The sequence below is a fragment of the Rissa tridactyla genome, chromosome 4, assembly GCF_028500815.1.
Source record: "Rissa tridactyla isolate bRisTri1 chromosome 4, bRisTri1.patW.cur.20221130, whole genome shotgun sequence".
NCBI classification, from domain to species: Eukaryota; Metazoa; Chordata; class Aves; order Charadriiformes; family Laridae; genus Rissa; species Rissa tridactyla.
The window spans coordinates 77,595,524-77,617,973 of record NC_071469.1 but is presented as its reverse complement, the minus strand read 5'-3'; the positions used below and the strand labels follow the sequence as shown (position 1 = coordinate 77,617,973).

Below are 22,450 nucleotides of genomic sequence, written 5' to 3'. Positions count from 1 at the left end.
TTAATAGGTTTTGATTTACAAGTACGATCAAGATGCATGTCCACATTTTAAAATGCAGTTATTAATATACATCAAGTATCAATGGAGTGAAGAAGTGAATTGTGTTAGGCTGAATAACAGCTACCAAGGAATTAACAAGCAGAAGCAATAGTAGACTCATGCTTAAATCAGCTGAAGGAATTACCTTGCCCTTTCTACTGCATCAAATGAAAAAGGGGTCTGGAATACAAGATATAATTTTAAAACAGAATAGATTATTCTGCTGGCAGTATTCCATGGATTTCAATAGAATTAAGCTGGCTGGGAATTTGGTCTTCTGTGTTGCAGAAGGACCCTGTTAAACTGGTTGAGAAGTTGGCTCAGTTCTTCATGAGAACTTCCAGTGTGGAGGTGGAGTTTTTGCCTGGTTATGGACCACTTTCTGGTTTCAGTTTCTCTTAGGCAATTTCATTTAGTACTTATTGTAGACAGGTTTAGCTGTAGGGTCAACAGCAATAGCTTAACACATTAACACTGACACTGACTGCAATGCAAATGTAAACTGTGTTTCCATCTCCCCTTGCAATCATTTGCCAACCCTTCTAATCCAGCCATTAATTTAGTAAGAATGTAAGGGACACTTCTTAGCTGAAAAGCTAAAATAGTTCCCTGAGTTCAGTGGAATTTGGTTGGCTTAGAGGAATGCCGACTCTCTCCTAGACTGAGATTTTTTCAGAAAGCAAAGTAAACAAAATATGCTTTCCAAGTCACAACTCTAAAATATGTCCTGTAAATTAAATTTTTTCTTCTCCCCCAGGAACTGGAACCTTGAGAATACAAAAATGTCAGCTTTTAGCCAATATTAACCTTTTAATTCCAGTCTCTCTTTCTAGAGGGTGGCTGCTGGGGTAATATGAAATACTGATGGACTATCCATCACATAGCTTCTGCCTATGGGTCATTGCACAGCCTTAAACAACCACAGAAACCAAAAGATAAATCTTTTGATGAAATACTTGCAATTCTTTAGAGACATTTTGAGCTAATGCCAGTGTTTATCCCAGAGTGGTTTCTCTGCTGTCAGCAGAAGCAAAGAGTGTTTATAATGCAGTTTGCATCAATACTGAAACACGGTTCCATAGACTGAATCTGAGCAACGGCCAGGCAAAGCACCTGGAGACTATTTTGTCTGCATTATTCTCAGTGCAGAATGCAAGATCAAAAGTCAGAGTTCACCAACGAGTGTCCTCATACAGAGTACAAGGCTCTTTTTGAGATACTGAAATTCGGAGCAATGCAATTATCTCAAGTATTAGAAGCATTTATATTCCTGCATTGCCAAAGAGGATAGCCCTAAGCAGCAGCCTTCAGGCTTACAGTTACATACTCACAGAGGCCTGGAAAGAGACGCAGTTATACACGGTATGAAGAAAGAAACCCTCTATACAAAAACCATTTGCAGTGTGCTCAGCCCAGCTTTTAGAGAAAACGTGAATAGTAGGCTGAAGTTTGTTTGTTACATAATATTTTGTCTGCCAAATTCCAATCTCACAGCGCCAATGAAGGTTCAGAGGACTTTGGTAGCGTCATGTTCTGCATTGTAGGAACAAATACAAGAAGGGGGAAAAAAGGTATTGAATTGGGCCACTACACTAACTGATGCATCTTGGGGATTTTGTACCAATACAGTGTAGGGTTCCTCACTCTGTTTGCCTTGCATCTATTTGCAATGGCTACCATATTTCAGCTGGTGATCCCCAGACTTCTGTAGGGTCCCTACCATCTGTCCAAAGAAATATTACGTTTTTTTCAGGTCTTGGAATGGGTTCTTCTGTTCTCATGTTTCAGAAATCCAGGAAACAAAATAAAAAGCACCATACAAATTAAATATAAGTAATCCAATACTCACACAAATTTAAAGAAAATGTAGTTTGCAGGTCCTGCCAATACCTCCTGTTGTGGATGCATCTCTTACACAACACTCTCACCATGAGAATTCTTTACAATTTTGGTTCTCTTATTTGAGAGCTTGCACATTACTCACACGAAAAGGTACTTGACAGTTAAATATATTACATACAGAGTCTTTGTACTATGAACCCAAGTCCCTTCTTCCCCCCTCCCCTTCCTTTTTTTCTTTTCCCTCCCCTTTATCAAAAGCCACTATTGACTGGGGAGCAAAAGCCCCTAAGATACTAAATCTTCAGACCATGAAGGGAAATGGAATGTTTTTCTAATGGAGTATATCTGAGTGCCTCTGGCTTTTAGAACCTGTCTTTAAAGTCTGCTTACTGAGGCATAGATGACCACTCAAACACAGACAGATTTGTCACTTCGGTTTTCAGGACACCCATCCTGTAAAGACCACAAGTAATTGCAAGGACTTTAGTGGCTAGACCTTCTCTTGCTATTCATGAGGTTCTTGAATTGGATTTAATTTCATGCCAGATTTGACTCTATCAATGGAAGACCAGCTCAAATGATTTCTTAAGAAATGCCCAAATAACACCAGCCATTGTCACAAATCTTTTTATTCTCCATAATGCAGAGCAAGAAGAGATGTTTTGACTGTAAAAATCAAAGTACAGCTACCATTGTCCCAAGAGCTACTGTAAATATTTTACAGTGTACAGTTACTGAGGACATACCTTTAATTATATTTCAGCTGATTTATAATCCAGGTCTTTAAAGCCATAGATCTATACAAAAGGACACTAAGCCCTCTAGTATACTGCATTATCAAGGTTTTCTTTCTTTGTCTAAGCCTTTCTGTCTGAGTTATAATCCTTATGATGTTGTGACTGCTTAGCTCTTCACAAGCTCTTGCACACTTGTTTTCATGCTACTGTGAGTAGCAGGCTGATTGTGATCCTAGGACCAAAGTTTTAGCATGTAAATGGCTGACCCAGAATGGGCTAATTTGCAGATGCCCTGGGGATTAAGAGTCCATATCAACTCAGGAGCTAGGATGATGGAACTGAGTTCAAGAATTCATTTGGATGCTGTGTTTTATAACAGTTATGTATCACAAACAATTTTTACCAGTAAATGCCAGAGTGCTTGACCACTGAAAGAAAGCAGCATTTCAGCTCTATTTTACAGGTGGTTAGAATGAAGCAGGAAATAGCTTGATAAAGATCCCACAGAAAGGCAATAGCACCGTTATGAATAAAGCCAAGTTCCCTGGTTGCAAATGTTCCCACCTGCCCAGTTATCTGGCAAAAGAGAGTGACTACAGACAGCTGTACTCACAGTCCCCCCACAGAGACAGTGATGGGAACTGAAAACTTTGGCATACCTGCATCACTGCAGTCCTTTTATAACCCCTTCACTGGCTGTGACAATTCCCAATTCAAACCTAAATTGACAACATTACTAAAACCTCACGAAATAAGTGGATTTCATCTTCTAGTTCCCCAAGTCTCAAAGACCTGGTCAAACTCTTTGGAAGAAAAAAAACAAAAACAAACAAAACCGCTCCCACCAAAACTCATACATGGATGGCTAAATGTTAGACCTAGCTAGAAAGCCACCCTTTCTCAACATCCATAGTTAGACTGTCATCTGGCTTTATAAGGCTGCTTCCAATATATTACTATTTTTAGATCTGCTGCCATAAAAACGCTGCAAATTGGTTCCATGGAACCAGCTGCAGAGTCATACTGATTTACACCACTGCCTCCACAGTAGGAATGTTAATAACCATGTTATTTTTTGTTCCTTTCCTGTGGCTGGTTAAAACTCTGAAGAACCTGTTTTATGCTAATTGAAGACGTCACCTTTTGCACCCATTAAAGTCCTGAATCAAACAACATCACTACACCCATTTTTTCTGTGGTCTCTATAAAACCAGCACATAATGGTAATATGAAACAACCCTAGCACTGTCCTTTCCTTTTTAATGCCTGACCAAAGTATTTGAAAGTACGTTTTACTTCATCAAGCCACTCTGACTGTAGGCATGAAACCACTGAGGTGGCTGGACCATTGTCTGTGTCTACACCTGCTGCCACCAGAAACCACTGTCAGTGGCTTCCGTATTTAGAAGCAGTCAAAGCAGCTTACGCGTTTGACTGAGTGTTCAGCGTGTTCCTGTATTCCCATACAATGCACAAGAGAGGAGTGATTTCAAGTCCACTCAAACTGTAGATTCGGAAGCTGGTCTTGAATTCAAAGATTTTTAAAGACCAGAAAGAAATGAGAAAAAATACACTCAAATGAGGGAACAGGAAGTAAAATGCATTTGAGAATAAGCAGAAAGGAAACCACAGAAAATATGTGAGAAATAGATCAATGGGAGAATCTAAGTTTTTTCTCCCTCATATCAATCTGGCTTTTATATAGAGGTGATAGTTACACGTCTTTCCTTCACAAGAACGGAGCAGAAATGAACTAACTGTACAAGTAATACACAACAACGTAATAACTGTGCAAAGAAAAGGGTTCAAAAATTTCCGCTTGTTTCAAAACTTGAGAATAGCTCAAAAGGTTCAATAAGATTGAAATAACAATGAATTACAATATTGTAGGGGAAGAAATTTCATTCAACAGAGAAGACAGAAAAATTCATGTTTAGATTTATATTTAAATTAACCAGCATTATAACACAAAGTTATATTTACTCATACACGGAGTCCTTATTTCAGCCTGTGCAAGTCCAGCATGAAAAAATATCTAGGTTTCACCAGTGACGATGCAAACATAGTTATGGGTCTACTTTAAACACATTTCATAAACATACTGCAGACTAAGCCTCCAGAAAAATAAAATCCCACTGGATATCTTCATAAAATCTACCTGGTTGTTTTCCGCAAGGATTCTTATGAGTCATTATGAGCTTCTATGAAACTGAGAGGGGTTTTTTTTGTTTCTTGTTTTTTTAATTAAATAACAGGACAGAATGTTCTCAGTAGCTCTTCTGGTAGGTGACAATACAACATCAGCAAAACAATTGGATGAAATCATGTTTCCTTGTCTGCTCCAGGCTTACTGGAAAATTAGGGAGAAAAATGAAGGCCAAACTATGTGCAAACAAAATAGTGTCTCTTGTCTCCAAAAATAATATAGATTATCAGAACAAAAAGTTAAAATAGGTTCCCTACACTGTTTCTACAGAGCTGAAGCTACTGCCAAAACCATAGTAAATGCAATTCAAGACAGCTGCATCAAAGAATCTATTATTGGCCTGGGCACACTAGTACACAAAAGCAGAGAAATTACTATTATATAACCATCAAGAAATGGAAAAATTATTATTTTGGTCAGAAACAAGTAAAATTCTAATTTATTTAGAGAATATTGGCTGAGATTTTCAACAGAGTGAAAAGAAGCTAGATGCCCACATTCCCCTGAATTTTAATAGCATTGAGGTTCCTTTGAGAAGCCAAGACAACACTTTCAATTAAACTATTTTGCATAATAATTTCATGGCTTGATCCTGATATGCACCAAGACAATTCCCTCTGCATTCAGTGAAAGTTTAGGGTAATCAGCATCTCTCAGCACCTGATTGAGAAAACCCAAACCGTATAACTTCTCAGTTACCTACTTCATGGATTTAAAATAAAAACCTACCACGAACAACAAACAAAAAAAACCTCAGACAAAAACCCTATCAAACAATATACACCTAAAGGGCAATTGAACTGATCATGTAAACAAGGCTAAAGGGGAAAAAATTAAAAAAAAAAATAATAAAAATCAATGGAAATGCTTCCCTAGGTGAACTATTTGAGCATCATCTACCAAGAATGAACCTTCCCCAGGCACTCCTCAGCAGCAGTAGCTAGCTGATTAAGACACCCACGGAGACAGAAATAAGAGACAGTCCTTGCTTCAGTACGAACTATCTTTTTATAAAAGATATCCTTCCCACCACAAACCATTAAGTAAATATGTTGTGACATCATCAATTTTACATCGTGACATTATCAAATAATACACAAGTCAAAAATTAACCTATTTTCATTAACTGCACTTCTAATACATAGAGCAATGTACTATATCATGTATTGATGCCAAGAAGCGTGTGAAATTTGATGTCTACAATGAAAGATTTGAACATATTTTTGATCTCTCTAACCCTGTATCTTTTCAAAGATCAGTAGATAATGATCTGCCATTCAGCTGGAAAACTTTTGGGCTAGAAACTCTCTTGAAGGGCTTATGAGCTGGCTGGGCAACTAGCAATGAGGAGATGCTTGATTTTATGCTTTGTGCACATTCACTTCAGTGATAAGTATATGTTACAGTTTTAAGCACGTATTTAACATTTTCTCTGCATCTGAGCCAGTGATCTATATATATTGTACTCAGGTATGCGAGCAGTAGGATAATAACCTTTCCTATGGTATAGTAGGATTCTATGTCTAAACTCTGCAAAAGCAACATGTTTCTTTACCATCCAAAAAAAGTAAAAGTGGTGTATAGAGTTCTTTTAATTTCACATGGACTAGCATTCTGTAGTATGTAACTGTCAATTCCCTTTAAATCTTAGAGGTAAGATACAATTAAGGGACATAAAACTACCACCTGCCACTCAGTTTCGTTGTTAACTCAACCATGATGACATTATGGTTGTGATACAATAATCCTGCAAAAACACTATTACTGCTAGGCTGCCTACTATGAGCAGCACCTGGATTTAAACGATTTTAAAGAACTTGGGTATAGATACTGGCAGTATGTTTTAAAGAGATTTCTTAATTATTTACTGTGTCTGAAGCAGTTCAAGCTCTCAATTGAAACTCTCTGTAATTCCCTCCCAGGCAGGTGGATGCTGGGTGATCTCAAAGTCCTAGCGAGATCAATAAAAACTGTGTTGGCAAGGCATGTCACTTGAAGCTCTTGGTCCTTTGCAAATTCACTTGCAGCCATTTTTGCAGTACCAGAATCATTTCATTCAAAGCACATCTCAGAGAAGGTTTAAATAGCTGCAGCAGAAGCCTTCACAACCTTTTGTATTTCTAAATTTAGTGAAATAGTAACTGTTCTCCTTAGTCATTAGTCATTTCCATTTAGTATGGCTCCTCTTATATAACAAGGCTGGATTTCCAGAGGGAATACCAATATAATGGCCAAGCCAGATACCAGAACACGATAGTTGAAATAAAAAACAATACTGAGCCATACAGATCCTAAGGTACACTGAAAATAAAATTGTTTTCCACTGTAAATGTAATTTAAAAATCTATCATATTCAATACATTTGATATTGATTATTTTAGCAGTGTTTCAGAAGACTAATGGATACAGTGTGTACTAGCATCAATGTACTGGAGTACAAGAACTGCTTTTGTTGTCCTAGCAACAGCCAGGAAAAAATGATCTCACAAATCAAATTCAAGGGAAATGCAGTGCTTTACTGAAATAGACAACTAAATGATTCTAAAATACAGCAACTTAAAGATGTACTTTATGAACTTGAACCTGGCCTTTTCAAACAGATCCTTCCAAGGAGTAGAATGAGTGCAAAGCGTGAACCCATATTTTAATGAACAATAATAAATACAAAACTAAATTGCCAGACTGGAATATTTTGCATATGTAACTGCTCAGTTTCCTTTAGCTACCATTGACTATAGAGCAGAGAATTCCCATCTGACCAGGGAATCATATAGGGGGCTATTTCTATAGAGACACATGAAAGCAAATCTAAGGAAGTACTTTTATTGGCACTGCAACCTCAATAAAGCACCACGAGGGGCAGAGAGGAGGACTGGATCTGTATGCCATTTAATAAAACAAGGTACAACGAAGTGTGTCCTGTTTCTTGGAGACAGTCTCACTTTCTCTGACATATCCCCACCCCACACATATTGTTTAATGATGCTGTATGCTCTGAAAATCCCACTGACCTCCACCACTTAGCACCTAACTGCAGAATCAGATTTGTCATGTTGATCCACCAGGTCCTACTGCAATTAATGAATGGAGTAAAAGTGTTTCTGTTTACATTAATGGATCTTATACTGTGTTTATTTTATTAACATCTTCAACAATAATCCTCTAAGGAACAGCGAAAGTGAATAGCTAAACATATTTCATAAACTGGAAGTAATGACATACAATTAACACTTCTGACAAAAATTTACGGTTCATTGGTCAGCCAAACCAGGAAACAATACTTGAATATCCAGAATGCCCAGAGTGAAATCAGATATGAGAAAACAATGAGTATTTTTGAGGAATCTTTTAAAGCTCATAACCATCATCAATATAATGCCTGTATGTACACTTGCAAGAGGAAAATGATCACAAAGAGGATTAAAATATATTTTAAATGAAGTTTTTTAACTACTTCCATATAATTAGAAATAAAATAAAAATAGAAACAAACAGGATTTTTTTGTAGCTTCTTAGATTTACAACAGCATTTAGAAAATCCTAAAAATCAGAAGAGTCTGAAATAGATTAATTCCCAGTAGAGTCTCATGTAATTACAATATAAGAAAACCAGGTATCTGGTTAAAGAAAGTATACTGTATAGACATTTTTACACATCATTGCAAGGGAATATTGACAACCTGGGGGCACGACGTGATCAGGAAATGAACAAAATCTTTCTAGAATATTGGAAGAGCTAATTATCACCAACAGCACACATTCTGTTTCCTGCAGAAGATAACAGTCAGGAGTAGCTAGCCTTCAGACAGACTTCTTAGAATTGTTTAGTTTTGCCCTGTCTTTGCCGCACAGAAATTAATAGGTCGTGTGTGTGTGTGTGTCTTGGAAGGGCTTTTTATTGGGGGTTTAGGTTGGTTTTTTGGGTGTTGTTTTTTTTTTTTGGTCACTTCATTGAACAATGGTGGATTTTTTCTGAAATCCTAATGTTAAATGTATTTATTTATTGTTCATGGTGTCTTTTATTGCTCCATGAATTATCATCACCATATATGGTATGTCTACTTATAGTAGTGGCCTCTGTTTGTGATGTTAATTTGCTTTATTCTATTGTCTTGTATCGCCAGCAGATTCCTTAATTACATATCTAAATGTGAACTACCAATAATTTTACTTAGATTTAACTTGAAAAGTATAACTGAACAGCCACATAACCCTAAAACTGGTTTAAGAAATCTGTTAAGATAGGGGACAAAAGTGTTTTTCTTAGAAAGCTTTTGAAGTCTTTTTTTTTTTAAACAACTGAACACCCATGTACAACTTCACCAGCTGCACTGGAACCTTAATGGGATTGATGCAAGAAAGTACAGTATATAAACTTGTCAAGGCATGTTTGAAATGGCAAGAAGGACAAAGCTAGTGAGGTAGTAAAATACTAATGTTGTATTTTTTCCAGTGTCACTGGAATGATCCATCATCTATGAATTCTCACAGATACTAAGAAATCCAACATTAACTACTTTAGCGCTAAAGCTCAAGACTCAGGGAGATGGAATGGATGATGACGCAAAAAAAAATTCTTTTGTTCGTAAACAGCAATAGTAATTTAGTATAGCCTATATGCATGCAGCCAAACATCCCTTTGTAACACAGAATACTTTCACCAACCAAAATGTGACACACTGTCTTAACTTAATCTCCGAGTCACGTCACCTCTGGGAAACCTCATCTGAGCAAAGCTTTATCTTGTTTTACAGCTCCAGATTCAGCTTCATGTTAACACAGTAGGTAAAGACAGAAAAATTACAATGAAATGCTGAAATTTAAATGTAAAATACATATACTATTTTTTCACTAAGCAATGTATATTTTCATTTGGATTATGGCTCTAGCCTATGGATGTCACTTTGGAAATATAACTGGAATACGATAGATTTGGCTAATGGCTTGTTCACATAGGAAAGTTGAAGTGTACAATATAAAAATATTCCATAAAGAAATCAAACTAACTCTTCATTTGTGAGCATCCCTATTCAATACAAAAGGGTCTCATTCTTACTTAGTGAGTAATGGGTTAGAGGTGATGTAAGCTTAAAAATAAATATCCACAAGGGAGGTATACTATAATAATACTGCTAATTAGCAATGCCAATATTATTATGAGAGTACAATGGGGAAAAAAAAATTAAAAAAAAACCCCACTGAACAAGCCAGCAGTACCACTGGACAAAATAAATGCACCTGACTGTAGTGTATTTGCTAGACAGTAGTAGCTACCTCTGTGGAGAGTACATCAGCATCAGATTTTGATAAAGTAATTTCAGACGCCAAGGCTTTACTGGCTTGTACTTAACAGCAGCTCTATGATATTTCTGTAGAATTCTTCACACTCTCACACACTTCGTTTTTCACTAGTGGCAATTAGGTATTCGACATGAAGAGAGGAGACTGCAGAACACAAACTCTCCGTTTAAGCACACTTACCCAGAAGGGAATGTGGGTGAAAAAAAGTGAGAGGTTTAAAATAAACAAACAAAATACAGATGGCAATTAAAAAAAAGCATTCAAAATACAAGATTTGCTGCAAGGATGAAGTAAAAAAAAGCTCATGTACAAAGCCCTTTTCTGCACCCAGAGAGCAAGTCTTGCTAATTCACAGAGAAACAGAATTAAATCCACCCCCACTTAGCCCACAGACTCGTGTAAACTGAAAAGAAACTTTCAAGGTTCAAGGGAAGAGATAGGCCCACAGGACCCAAGGCACCAGTCAAGCCTTGCGCTGTCTTGGTATCTCTGCCACGTTGCTTCATTTACTTCTCCACAGGCAGGCAGTGGAATGTAAAGAGGCAACTGCTCAGCAGTACTAGCCCATATTCATGTAAAAATGAAAAACAGCACTGGATTTTGCATTAACTTAAAGGGAGCAACATAAATCTAATTTTCTTGATTCCATTCTGCAGGACAATCCCCACCCCCAAATTCTTGGGATCCTGATCTAGCTCTTCTCAAAGTTAATGGAAAGACTCTCATTGACTTCAACTGTCTACACATTAAGCCTTTACATCAACAGATGTGTTCACTGCCCAATATTAGGAGACACTTATAGGGTTGATGAATTAGCATAGGAAAGTCGGTATTTGTTGAAAGTAAATATGTAATTTTATAGCGGCTTTTGTGACAGGCATCTTAAGACCTGAGTAGTAAAATCAGACACTTAAAATAATTATGGAGCTCATTGAAACCAATTAGAATATTCCAGTGAGTAAAAAGGTCATCAATCTCTCTTTAAATCTACCAAAGCAGAGCCTAATGCTGAACGTCAGAAAATCTGGAAAGTTTGAGGTAACTTTCCTCTTAGCTTTGAGCACATAAATCAAAAAGGCCTAAATCAGACAGGAGCTCATGCACTTGTAGCTGTCGACATGCAGAGACACAGGATTTCACAGCCTCCAAAGTGATAAGGGGAAGATACATTTCTTTGCCCACGATAGTTTAAGTTTAGTTGCCTCCTGAGTTTAGTTTAGGTACAGTATTACATCAGCTGAACAAAATGCTTCCTGGCATACTTCAGTAGAGAACTTTGCCCAACTCAATGTAATTGGCTTCATCCTCTCTACAGGTCAGAGAAAACCCAATTGTCCACTGACAGGTGTCACTTTCAAGTCACATTTGCATATTATCTCTTAAAGGTTTTCTCGGTTAGGAAGGAAAAACATCAGGAAAGACACAAAAATTGACACTGAACCCATGTCAAACCTAGGAAAAAGAGAAACAGCTGCTCTTGGTTTGGTCTGGCATGTTCTCTACCACTGGCAGCTGCTGGACCTGCTGTGCTGCTTTGCTCAGCAAAACCAGGATACTAATATAACAGAACAGAAATAAGTTCACAGAAGTGAAACAATCAGCCTCACAGGAATGCTCAAATCTGCTCCAAGCACATACAATACAAAGCCAGCACAGAAAACAGATAGTTGTGGAGAAAGGAAGCAAAGCAGCAGAATTTTGAAAGATACATAAGGACAAAAGCAAAAGGCATTTAGCACAACAAAAGAGCTTGCAATCCAAGCCGTGTACTGCACGCAATTAAGAGGTTCCTATGTTGCAATGGCTAATATAGCTTCATAACCCCCCATATGCCTTTTATTTTTTTTTTATGTCTTGAGCAATCTGGGACAGCCTGGCAGCATTGGCAAGACACAGAATTGAGTTTGTGTCTTTCATAGTTCTTACACTGTAAAACAAATTTCTGATTTAGCTGTGATTTGAAAGAGAACTGTTCCTTGCTTTATCCAGGAAGTCCACTGTAGATGAAGGAGAGCTCTTGCTAAAACCATTATTCGTTCTCAGGAAGACACTCTTAATTGAGCTGGAAATGAGCAATGTTGAAACATCAAGGTTTATATGTTGCATAAATATGCAAATAAAGTAACAGAAAACACCGTATTTCAGCCTTGTACAATTCAATACATGATTTGCTCAGTTGTATGCTTATTTTTTCAAAGAAACCCTCCATGGTTGCCTGGAAAACAGATATCAAGTTGCTAATCCCACTAGTAGAGAGCCCATATGTCTACATTTGTAGTCATATTAAGTGGCACTTAAATAAACCAGTTTACAGCACATTTCACATTGATTTCAACCACCAGGTCCTGCTTTGTTTGGTTAGATATCTACATTTTGAGACAGTTTAAGTCCTAATGATGTCCTGACTTACACAATTGTCTCCAATGTCACAGCCGTCAGTTTTCATCCAAAACTTAACTGAGAATCCCTAGAATACCATCTCTGTCTATAGAAAATTAAACAACATGCATACTATAGAGAAGGATGAACAATGATTTCTCTTTAGGAGTATACGTGCACATATGCTGTGTGTTGGAGAGAAAACCACCACAAGCAGCAGAAAGCTACAATGTAACATGCTATTGATCAAGAAGATTTAAACAGAAAAGCAAGAATAAAAGTCATGGTGGAAAATGTAAGGGGCCAATACAAGTTAGGACAGACTAATGAACATAGACAGATGTAGACTTCTTTCCAAATAACCAGCTCATTTCCACTAACATTGTTTCATTTTGGCATCACAACGAAAGGAAATAGACTGAGTTCCCTGGATCAGCTCCACGAGAACCAAATAAAATATATAAATGTGCATAAAAGAAAATGGTGTATTCAACAATGAAATTCTGGTAGTACTCAGTGCTTAGCTAGCTGTTTGCAGAGCTTGGTATTTGCTATAAGGAAGAAATAAATAATTAAGGCAACTAGCTATGTTCAAATTGTTTAGAGATATCCATTAGAGTAGACCTGTCCAAAATGCAACATATTGCTGGACTGTTGACAAACAGATCAACACAATTCAAGAACAGAAGTAAATCCTACTTTTACCCACATTAGAATGCAATATAATCAGGAAAGAGAAAAACTAGGGTTTTCAGGAAAGGGTATAAAATAGCTTAAATTACTATTAAACACTATGGATATTTTTTTTAATTGTTCAACATATAATTGCTTCCGATTTGACAATTTTTAGACAGTTATAACTCCATTGTCTTCTGTGACATAGCTTGTTTTAATCAAACAAAACTAGAATAGTAAACACTCAGTTTTTCCTACCTTCACTTCTACACAGCATAACTGACTTCCGTCAGTAGAGATGTTCCTGATTTTACATCAGCTGACACAAGACAGGAGGGGAATCAGGTCCAGTTGAGTGAATTCTGGAACAGATGGGTTTAAAAATGCTTTAACTCACCACCCACTCATCCTATATCATCAACTACTACTATCAACTATGATCTCATCAGCACTTGACACCACTAACATATCATGAAGGACAAAATTATGCATATATTCACAGGTATTGCAGGCTGAATTTTCTGTCTGGCTAAACGGCAGGCTGATTTTAGGGAATCATGAGAACTGTTTCAGAGCTATTCTCTCAGAGGATTTTTAAGAGCTTAAGTGAAATCAGGGTCATGGCAGGGACCGATGACAAATGTTAGAAACATCTATTCTGGAACTCCTTCATTGAACTGTTATTGCTGCACCAAAAAGCTAAAAGCTTCAGAAACAAACATATTATTTACAATGTATAGTGTGAACAAATGATGCAGACCCTTCTTCTGCAGCTGTATGACCAAACTGAATCAGAAGGACAAAGGAAATTAACATATTGGGGGTACAGAACATATTTCACTCTGTCTACAGAAGAAACTAAAAGAAATATAAACTTAAGCCAAGCTTTCCATTGTGATTTAATTCTTATCGCTAGTGGTTTCTGTAACAATATATTATTCCATAATACTATGGGTATTCCAGTGCTTCACAAGGGAGGGAAAATATCCTTATTTTATATTACAGACAAGGAAACAAAATAAGAAAAGTTACTTTCCCAAGGAAAATGGCAAAGCTGTAAGGAGAATTCAGGTCTCCAGTGCCCAGTCCTCTCCACTGTGTTCCCCCTATTGTGCCATGATGAAGCTGTGTGCTCCACTGAAAACGCATCTTTTCACAAGGAGTAAGATTTTATAATTGCAGCCCAGCTGATACAGCTGCATCAAAGAATGTATGGCTATTCGCTTGGCTATTTCAAGCCATACACCAAATCTTTACTACAGCACACTCTTCTTTATATCAATTAAGAAACTTCAATATTTCTTTCTTTCTTTCTTCCTGCCCAGGCAAGGCGAAATGGAGGAATACCTGTTCCATCCCCCAACATTATTGTTTTATAATGTGAGAACAGGAGAGGCCAGTAATTTACTATTAATAAAAATAACCTGCAAATTACATCTCCAAGGAGGAGACTCGCATGTCTTCAAAAGACTCACTGAAGACTGCTCCTGAAACATATTCTAGCTCCAAGACACTTTTTTTTTGCCCCATAGGAGTAATGAATGAATCCCAGCAACCTCAATGAGAGGCTTGGACCCCAGTAAAGTACTAAGATGTGCTACAGCATGGCCTTTCTCCTTCAGCAACATACTCATTCTACACCCTCTTCACATTTGCATCTCTTGCTACATCAGAATGGAGAGAAAAAAAAAAACACACAACAAAAAAAAAACCACAGAAGGGGGGGAGAGACTTTAAAGGCTGCAGAGAACATGGGTGATTACTGCCTTCGTTAAGCAAAACAGTAAAATATTGTTGACCTTTGAAGAAAGCAGTAAAATGTCAAACTTTGCTCTTTTACTTTTGTGCAAAAATACCTTTTCTACACAGCATTGTCCTTTCTTTGTAGCAATGCATTACACTGTAATCATCTCCCAGTATTCCTAGCCTCCACTGAAAAACCAATTGAAAAATCTATACTCTTTCCATTCCTCTTTAGTAACTTGTCCCCCATCAGGGAAAAAGTAAGTGTTCCTCTATAGTTCTTTTGATTTCTGAGGTTACTTGCATGTTCAAAGTTAGGCAGGTGCCTATATAGTCAGCTGAATAGCCCTAATTTCTCCCACTTCCCTTCTCTTTATGCACACAGACCTGATGTTGAGCTTGTCTAGAACAACTCCAACAAGGCACGCCTCCACTGAAGACAACTACAGTCCCTGGAGTAAAAGGCGTTTTTCCAGAATCGAGTCTTCTACTTGGGGAACCACGCTTTTCCCCTACTGCCCAATTGTTCTTCTTAGCAGCTTCCTCTGTCATTAGGGCAGCTGTGATCAATACAAGTTTTCCAGGTTAAGAAAAAGAAAAGAGAAGAAAACTCCCTTAGTGCTAAACAAGTCAAGGATACATACATCGTTTGCATATTGTTCAAAACCAATATTTGTCTTGAAGCTATAATTGTCAGATGTACGTTGTCCTCAGGATCAAAGTCTAAATTAGAATCACAGAATGGTTAGAGTCGGAAGGGACCTTAAAGATCATCTACTTCCAACCCCCCTGCCCTGGGCAGGGACACCTCCCACCAGACCAGGTTGCCCCAAGCCCTTTCCAGCCTGGCCTTGAACACCTCCAGGGATGGGGCAGCCACAGCTTCTCTGGGCAACCTGGGACAGTGCTTCACTACCCTTGGAGTAAAGAATTTCTTCCTAATAACTAATCTAAATCTCTCCCCCTCATCCAGTTTAAAACCACTACCCCTTGTCCTATTGCTCCCATCCCTGATAAAAAGTCCCTCCCCATCTTTCTTGTAGGCCTCTTAGAACCACTTTCTGTTTCAACCATCCCTAAAGAAATAAGTGGCCATATAAGAACATTCCCCTTACTTTTACATTATATTTATTATTATCCAAAAACTAATCACTTTTTATTACACTGCTGTCGTCTTATACAGGAGAGAAATAATTGTCTTTTTTATTTTTAGCTTTCGTGTTATGACAAAGTAACAATTTTGGAATTAAAATTCAACCTTAACAAGTCTTATTCTTCCAGAATTTAGGATCCCCTTCTTAAAGTAGCAGAAATAGTATAGTATTGAGCAAAATACTCCCTTGATTGGCTATTCCATATTTTTCTAGGAATTATTGACATTACATGCAACTCATTATTCCCAGTATTTGGTGCGACAGTAGATGAAGAAACAAATTTTGATCAGTGTCAGTCAATCAATCATACATTATTTTCAATGGAATGACATGCCAAATTCCTAACATTCTAATGAAAGATGCTAATAAATGATGACCTGTCAACTCGATTGCATACTGCAGCCTTTAGACAAAGTGACTGCTTTGTAGCCCCCCTGTAGATAAAGGGCGAAAACTGCAGAGATGAAATTGACATTAAAGTGTGAAATTAAATCCATGAAGAAGAGATCCAGAATGCAGGAAGCAGACAGCAAGAAAGAAAAAAAATAACCTATAGCAAGACTTAAAGTCCCTCTAAAACTGCACAACGGTGAAAAATATTTGAGTTAGCAGAAATAATACTGAACACAGACTACTCCTTGACAAAAAGAACGGTCTGAGTTGAGACTGGAAAGAGTTCCCCCACAGCAATATTTAATTTCAAAGAAAATGGGGATTGATCAATTTTTAAAGATTTTTCAATTTACATTTATGAAAATTAAATAAGAAATATTAATGTAATGCCTACTTTGGGCCATGTTTGATTTTGGACTGGTCAGCCGGCCTATGCATCCCCCAGTGCTTGGTCTTATCAGGAAAGGCCTGCCTCAGCTCTTGTGGCAAGTCCTTGTTTAAAACCACACTCTGCATTTGTCCTTCAAGAACCACCCCACAATACTCTGCTGCAGGACCCCCAAAATGTTGCTGGAAGTCAGAAATTACGTAGTGTTCATCCAAAAGTCAGCTTGGCTTTGGTGCATGGTTTTTAAACATACAACTGGGCAAGATGATTGATGAACGCCCCACCAAAATCCCCAGCTAAACAATAGCTTTGAAAATTTCAAAGGGCACAGGTAAAGGCATCTTGAGCAGTCAGCAACAAATTACTTTACAGACTTACTGAACTCTCTGTTCACGTAGCACCTGGATGCAAGTGTAGCAGTTTATCCCAGCCTAGAATATCTCTGTTCTAGCTTAATATTTCTACTAATCTTTTGTTGCCATTTTGTGTAGTTCTGTGGTTGTCACTTCTTTGGGTAGGGGACTGACAGACTGAGTACAACATGCTGGTTGTCAGTGCTATGGGACTTCTCCCTACACATAAGAGGAGAAATTAAAACATAATCAGAAAGGGCTGGTACCATGCTCTTGTTTCTTGCAGTGATTTCTCTCTCTTACAGTTTCAATTTCCACTGTTCTAACCATTGGCAGTGAAAAAATTATATCCTTAGTCATGTATTCACTACTCACAGGGCACACTTTTTTCAGCCACATATGCCAAGTCCCCACGAATTCTTGGAATGCCAAACTACACGGAGGCACAATCCAGAATTTTTGATGAAAGGAACTGGCCAGATGTGAGGAAGTGGCATACTGCTCTTTTCTAGCCAGCAGAGGCTGGGTTGAAACTACGACTCAAACCCGTTGTGATGCACTGCCAAGGACCCAAGGTTACTGCTTAATTCTTCCCATAGTTCAAAAAAGTTAACCATTTAAGCAAAAATTTGTGAGACTACTTTGACACCTGATTTTTGAAACTCCATTCCTAAAGGATTTCCTCAGGACTGTATGTAGACACTTTCAATAAGATACTAATAGCACAACTCTGTTTTATAATCTGGTTCACTATATGGTAGGTATGGAGTTATATACTGTATACAAAAAATTACCTAGTAGTTTGGCTGCTTATTTCTTCCCTTATAATCCTTATATAGATTTATTATATTTGACCTGGAAATTAAGGAAATGCCTGAAAAATAAATACCTCTGAATGATCGAAATCAGACAAGGCAAAGATATATCCAATACAGAGCAATGATGCACAGGAAATAAATTACTGGCCATCCGTTATCTTGTCTTATACACGGATCATAAACTCTAGTGACTCTTTTTTCTATTCCACTTGTACAAGGAGTAGTTATAAGACTAATAATATTTTTTAATATAGATTACTAGCATTTTACACTCAAAGCTTTTACTTATCTTTTTCTTATCATCATATGATTCTCCTTTTAAACAGATATACTCTTTAAGGAATGAACTTGCTAGTAATTCATTTTTATACTATATTGGTAAATGCTAAATTAGCATGGAATATATTAGAGGTAGCTGCAATATTTTGTTCTGTTTCAGTAGTTCATTATAAGCAGTGAGGTTAAAATAAGCCTCCAGTACACCAACATCTAGAAACCAGTTAAAGCACAGCTCAGCAGACATCATCTTTTTATTGTGAGCATGAAAGCTATGACCAACAGACAGATATTGCAAAGAAAACATTAAAGTGAGAAATGTGATTTCATTGCACCTCCAACTTCCTTACTTCAACTTTTGCATTATTCAGCAGAAAATTTAATTCAACTGGATATATTTAAAATAAGCCAAATCAGTTGATAGATTTAGTAGATTAGCAGCTGTGACACTAGTACTACTTTCAACTTTCACTCCTAAAAAATTAAGATGGAGGCTGACTTATGTATTCTCTCCACAGAATGAAGCAGAGTATTATAGAATGCATTTGCCAAAAGAATAAATCATGATTGACAAAAAAAAAAATTGTTAATACAATGGTTTGAGGCAGTTGACAGAAATTTTTGTCAACAGAAAAGATTAAGGGATTCAAAAAAAAATGAAATTTGCAGATGGAACGGCTTTGATGTTTCTGATGAAAAGTATTTTGTTGACAGAATGGATCAGAGGGAAAAAATGCATTTTCTCAACACAAGGGTTTTAGCTCTTTGACAAAATATATTTCATCCCCAGATGTTTTGGCTGAGTTGTCAATTATTCTCCGTGTCTGCCATTAACCAATCACTTTCCTGTTGACTGAAAGATTTCTTTAGTGTCAGCTCTGTGGAAGCAACTGTAGGTATTACAAATACCACTACAGTTAATCACATTGAATCATGAATTATGATGCTGTAAGCTGGTCCAATACTCACCAATTGCCAACTGAGCTAAAGCTACAAGTTGGTTTTGGGTTAGGGTTTTTTTCCTCCATCCTTATCTTTCTTTTATGTATAGTCTTTATTATAATATCCATCCTTTCTTCCTTGGAAGAAAATTTTACGAAAGCTGCCTTTCATTTAAGACTTCAGTTCTATGAAGACACCCACATACAATAAGGAAAAGGGCTAGCTTGTGCTCCTGGCATGTCTTAAGCAAGCACTAATGTGTAAATTAGACTAACTACAGCAAGTTAAGTCACTGTCTCCACCCCACTGCGGGAAGTACTGCACTTTCGTGTGGAGTAGCTGCCTTATGCAGCTGTGTAGGTCTACAACTAGTAAATAGGATGTGGGCAGTAAAATGTTACTAGACTGAACATCTTCCCCCTTGCACATGGAAGGAAGAGTAGTCTGGAATTATAAGCTTAACCTGACCAAGTAGAAGAAAATCTAGCTCCTGTTTCGTTTTTTCAGTAATTAAGTAGCTACAGGATAATCTTCCTAAAGTCGACTCATACATGTGGTTTTGGTTCTTATATGAGTTTGTAAGATGCTGTTACCACATTCAGAGGTGCATTCTGCAGCCGGGTCCCAGTCTGGCTCACATGAGATCACCAGCAACCACCCTATATTTATAGCCCATAAGATATTAGCATACATATCCCAAGGTCATTCAGGACGAGAGTTTTGTCATGTAAGTCCTACTAAGTCCCACACCTGCACAAGCGAGTAGTTCAGCAAGAGGGAAGGTGTATTTTTTTTTTTTCCTCATGAGCTGCCCTTTCTTTAGAAATATGAAGGTGGCTGGTGACAATAGCAAAACGCCAGCTATTCGCCTGCTGTTGGGAGGAACAGTAGAAAGATGAAAATAAATACATCTGGCTTAGAAGAAACAGTCATACCGAAAGTAAGGCATGACTCCAGCTGGATGTCACATAAGCCAAAATTTCTGAGTGCAGTTTTAAGAGTGAGATCACAGAATGAGGGAAAGCACAATCTGTGGGAAAATGCTCAACCAGACCACAGCAGACTCAGTGGAATCTGCAAGACCATTAGCAGAAGAAAGAGGTAGAGGTCCTTTAGACCCCTTACCCTCCCCAAACTGTTCCAAATAAACTTGCATCAAACTTAACCTAGCCAAATCTCCACCACCTTTGACTTAGGGGTTTGGGGTTTTTTGTTTTTGTATGAATAGGTAACCAGGCATTTTGGCAGGGAAAAACAAAAAAAACAAAACAAAACACACCCCAAAACCCACACAGAAAAGATAAACTATAAACTACTTTCAAGATATTATGCTTTTGTGTTTCCCGTTGTTTGAACAGTAATCTAAGAACTTTTTTTAAGATGCCATATCTTATCTCACAACTTTGTGCAAGGATGAATCATGGCTTGCTTTGGAGAAACTGCACCTGTAAGACAAGCCTTTAAAGATCTTACTGAAACCTGAATAAGGGAAAGTAATGAGCAAGTTAAAGAGAAGAGATGGCAAAGCTCTCAGAGTTCCTGCTGGAAACAGGCAAAACTGTGCAGCACTTGTCAAGTGCTGTGTAGCATGACTGCAGCAAACCGAAACCTAACCCTAAGTAGTTATCACCAGTAATAACACGTACTCTCATCTTCACTCCACTCATCCTGGATCCCTCTTGATTCTGGGTTTAGCCACTCTTTTTAATAGGCAATCCCTGTGTCTTCCTAGGAAAAGGCTTATCAGAATCTTCATCTAGAGTGACTCTTTCCCTGGTCACTGGAAGAGTGGGAGTTAATTTGTATCAACACAGCTAGTCAGTACTGAATCCAGTATTCCTAAATTACCTGTTACCTTTTTAACATCAAGTAGTAAGAACATTTTTCTAATGGACTCATTTCTCAATGCTATTTCAAAATATTTCTTGATATAAAACTTTCTAGATAAACAAAGCTGTTGATAATGAAGTTATTGCACCTGCACATTTTAATTGGCTAGGGAGGCATATCTTCATAATTGGTATTTGCTAGCTTTCAAACAGAGGACTTTTCAGTGTGATGAATTTGGGAATTAATTCACACTAAAAATGCAAACATTCCATGAAGTGAAATGTAGACAGAAGTGATACGCCATGAGGGCGTAGAGGAGTTTATTTGTAACAGGGGTAAACCAGTCCTTATTGTTTCCATCTCTACCCCAGCAAACACATCTGCATGATTCAGATAAAATACAAATGATTAGTTGGCCACGCAAGAACACAGTCTGCACAAGAAAATGGTTTTTGTCTCGTCCACAAATTTGCAGTTTGGGGAGGCAATTAGTGCATTCGCAGAATAGCAGGAATATCCTGACTACAGATTTTAAGATGTGGTGTGTAAAGACTGATTGATTGTGGTGAGAGCCCAACTCAGAGCTGTGAGGGGAATGTGTCCCAATCTCTTCATTTTAGTAAGGTTCCTGAAGAAGGCCAGAAGGGTTTTAAACTGAAAGACTTCATTTTATTAGAGTGGAAGCACTTTTGGAAATCTAGCCAAGGGCTTCATACTTCTTAAAAATAAGCCTTAATTCTAAGCTTCCAGATGATCTATCCAGTATTCAAGGACATCAACTACCTAACACCACACTTTCAAGACACCTTACGCTGACTTTGCTTTGCTTCTACTGAATTTAATCAAAGCATACTAATTTTATTCCTTTTGGATCCTAATGACTCCTTAAAAGAAAAACAAAGCCACACACACCTCACCACATCCAAAAGATTTGTTTCAAATATATTGCTTCATAATTTGGTGGTTCTTTTTCCCGTTTTCTCTAATAACATAAAACCAAAATAAATTAATTTATGAAACTATCAGGTAAAGTATCTGTAAAGTCATTTATGAAAGTATCAGGTAGATGTTCTTAACAACTCCAGTTGTAGATATGCAATATACAACAACAATTCTGGATATCAGAAATAAATAGCCATCTGTTTCGTAATGATTTGATGGGAAAAAAAACCCAAAAGGTTGAGATTATATTCACTTGTAGTTTAACAGCATTAGAAATAGCTCCCCTTTCTACTAGAGCAAAAGTCTGCCATTAGATTTGATGAAAAAGGCACATAATCAGAAACAGAATAAAGACAACAAAAATATAACAAGATATTAGCTACCGTTAATGTTATCTGTGCACTACCTTCATCATCTTGTCACATCTCTGAA

The 22,450-nt window shown here is 37.4% G+C and overlaps 1 long non-coding RNA gene across 1 annotated transcript in view; it reads right to left on the bottom strand.

Moving 5' to 3' along the window:
* LOC128908792 (uncharacterized) overlaps window positions 1–22,450 on the bottom strand; it is a 245,381-nt gene that overhangs the window by 181,296 nt on the left and 41,635 nt on the right. Inside the window, exon 2 of the long non-coding RNA XR_008466099.1 lies at window positions 13,438–13,541. This is a non-coding gene — a long non-coding RNA (uncharacterized LOC128908792). The remainder of the gene's footprint in view (window positions 1–13,437; window positions 13,542–22,450) is intronic.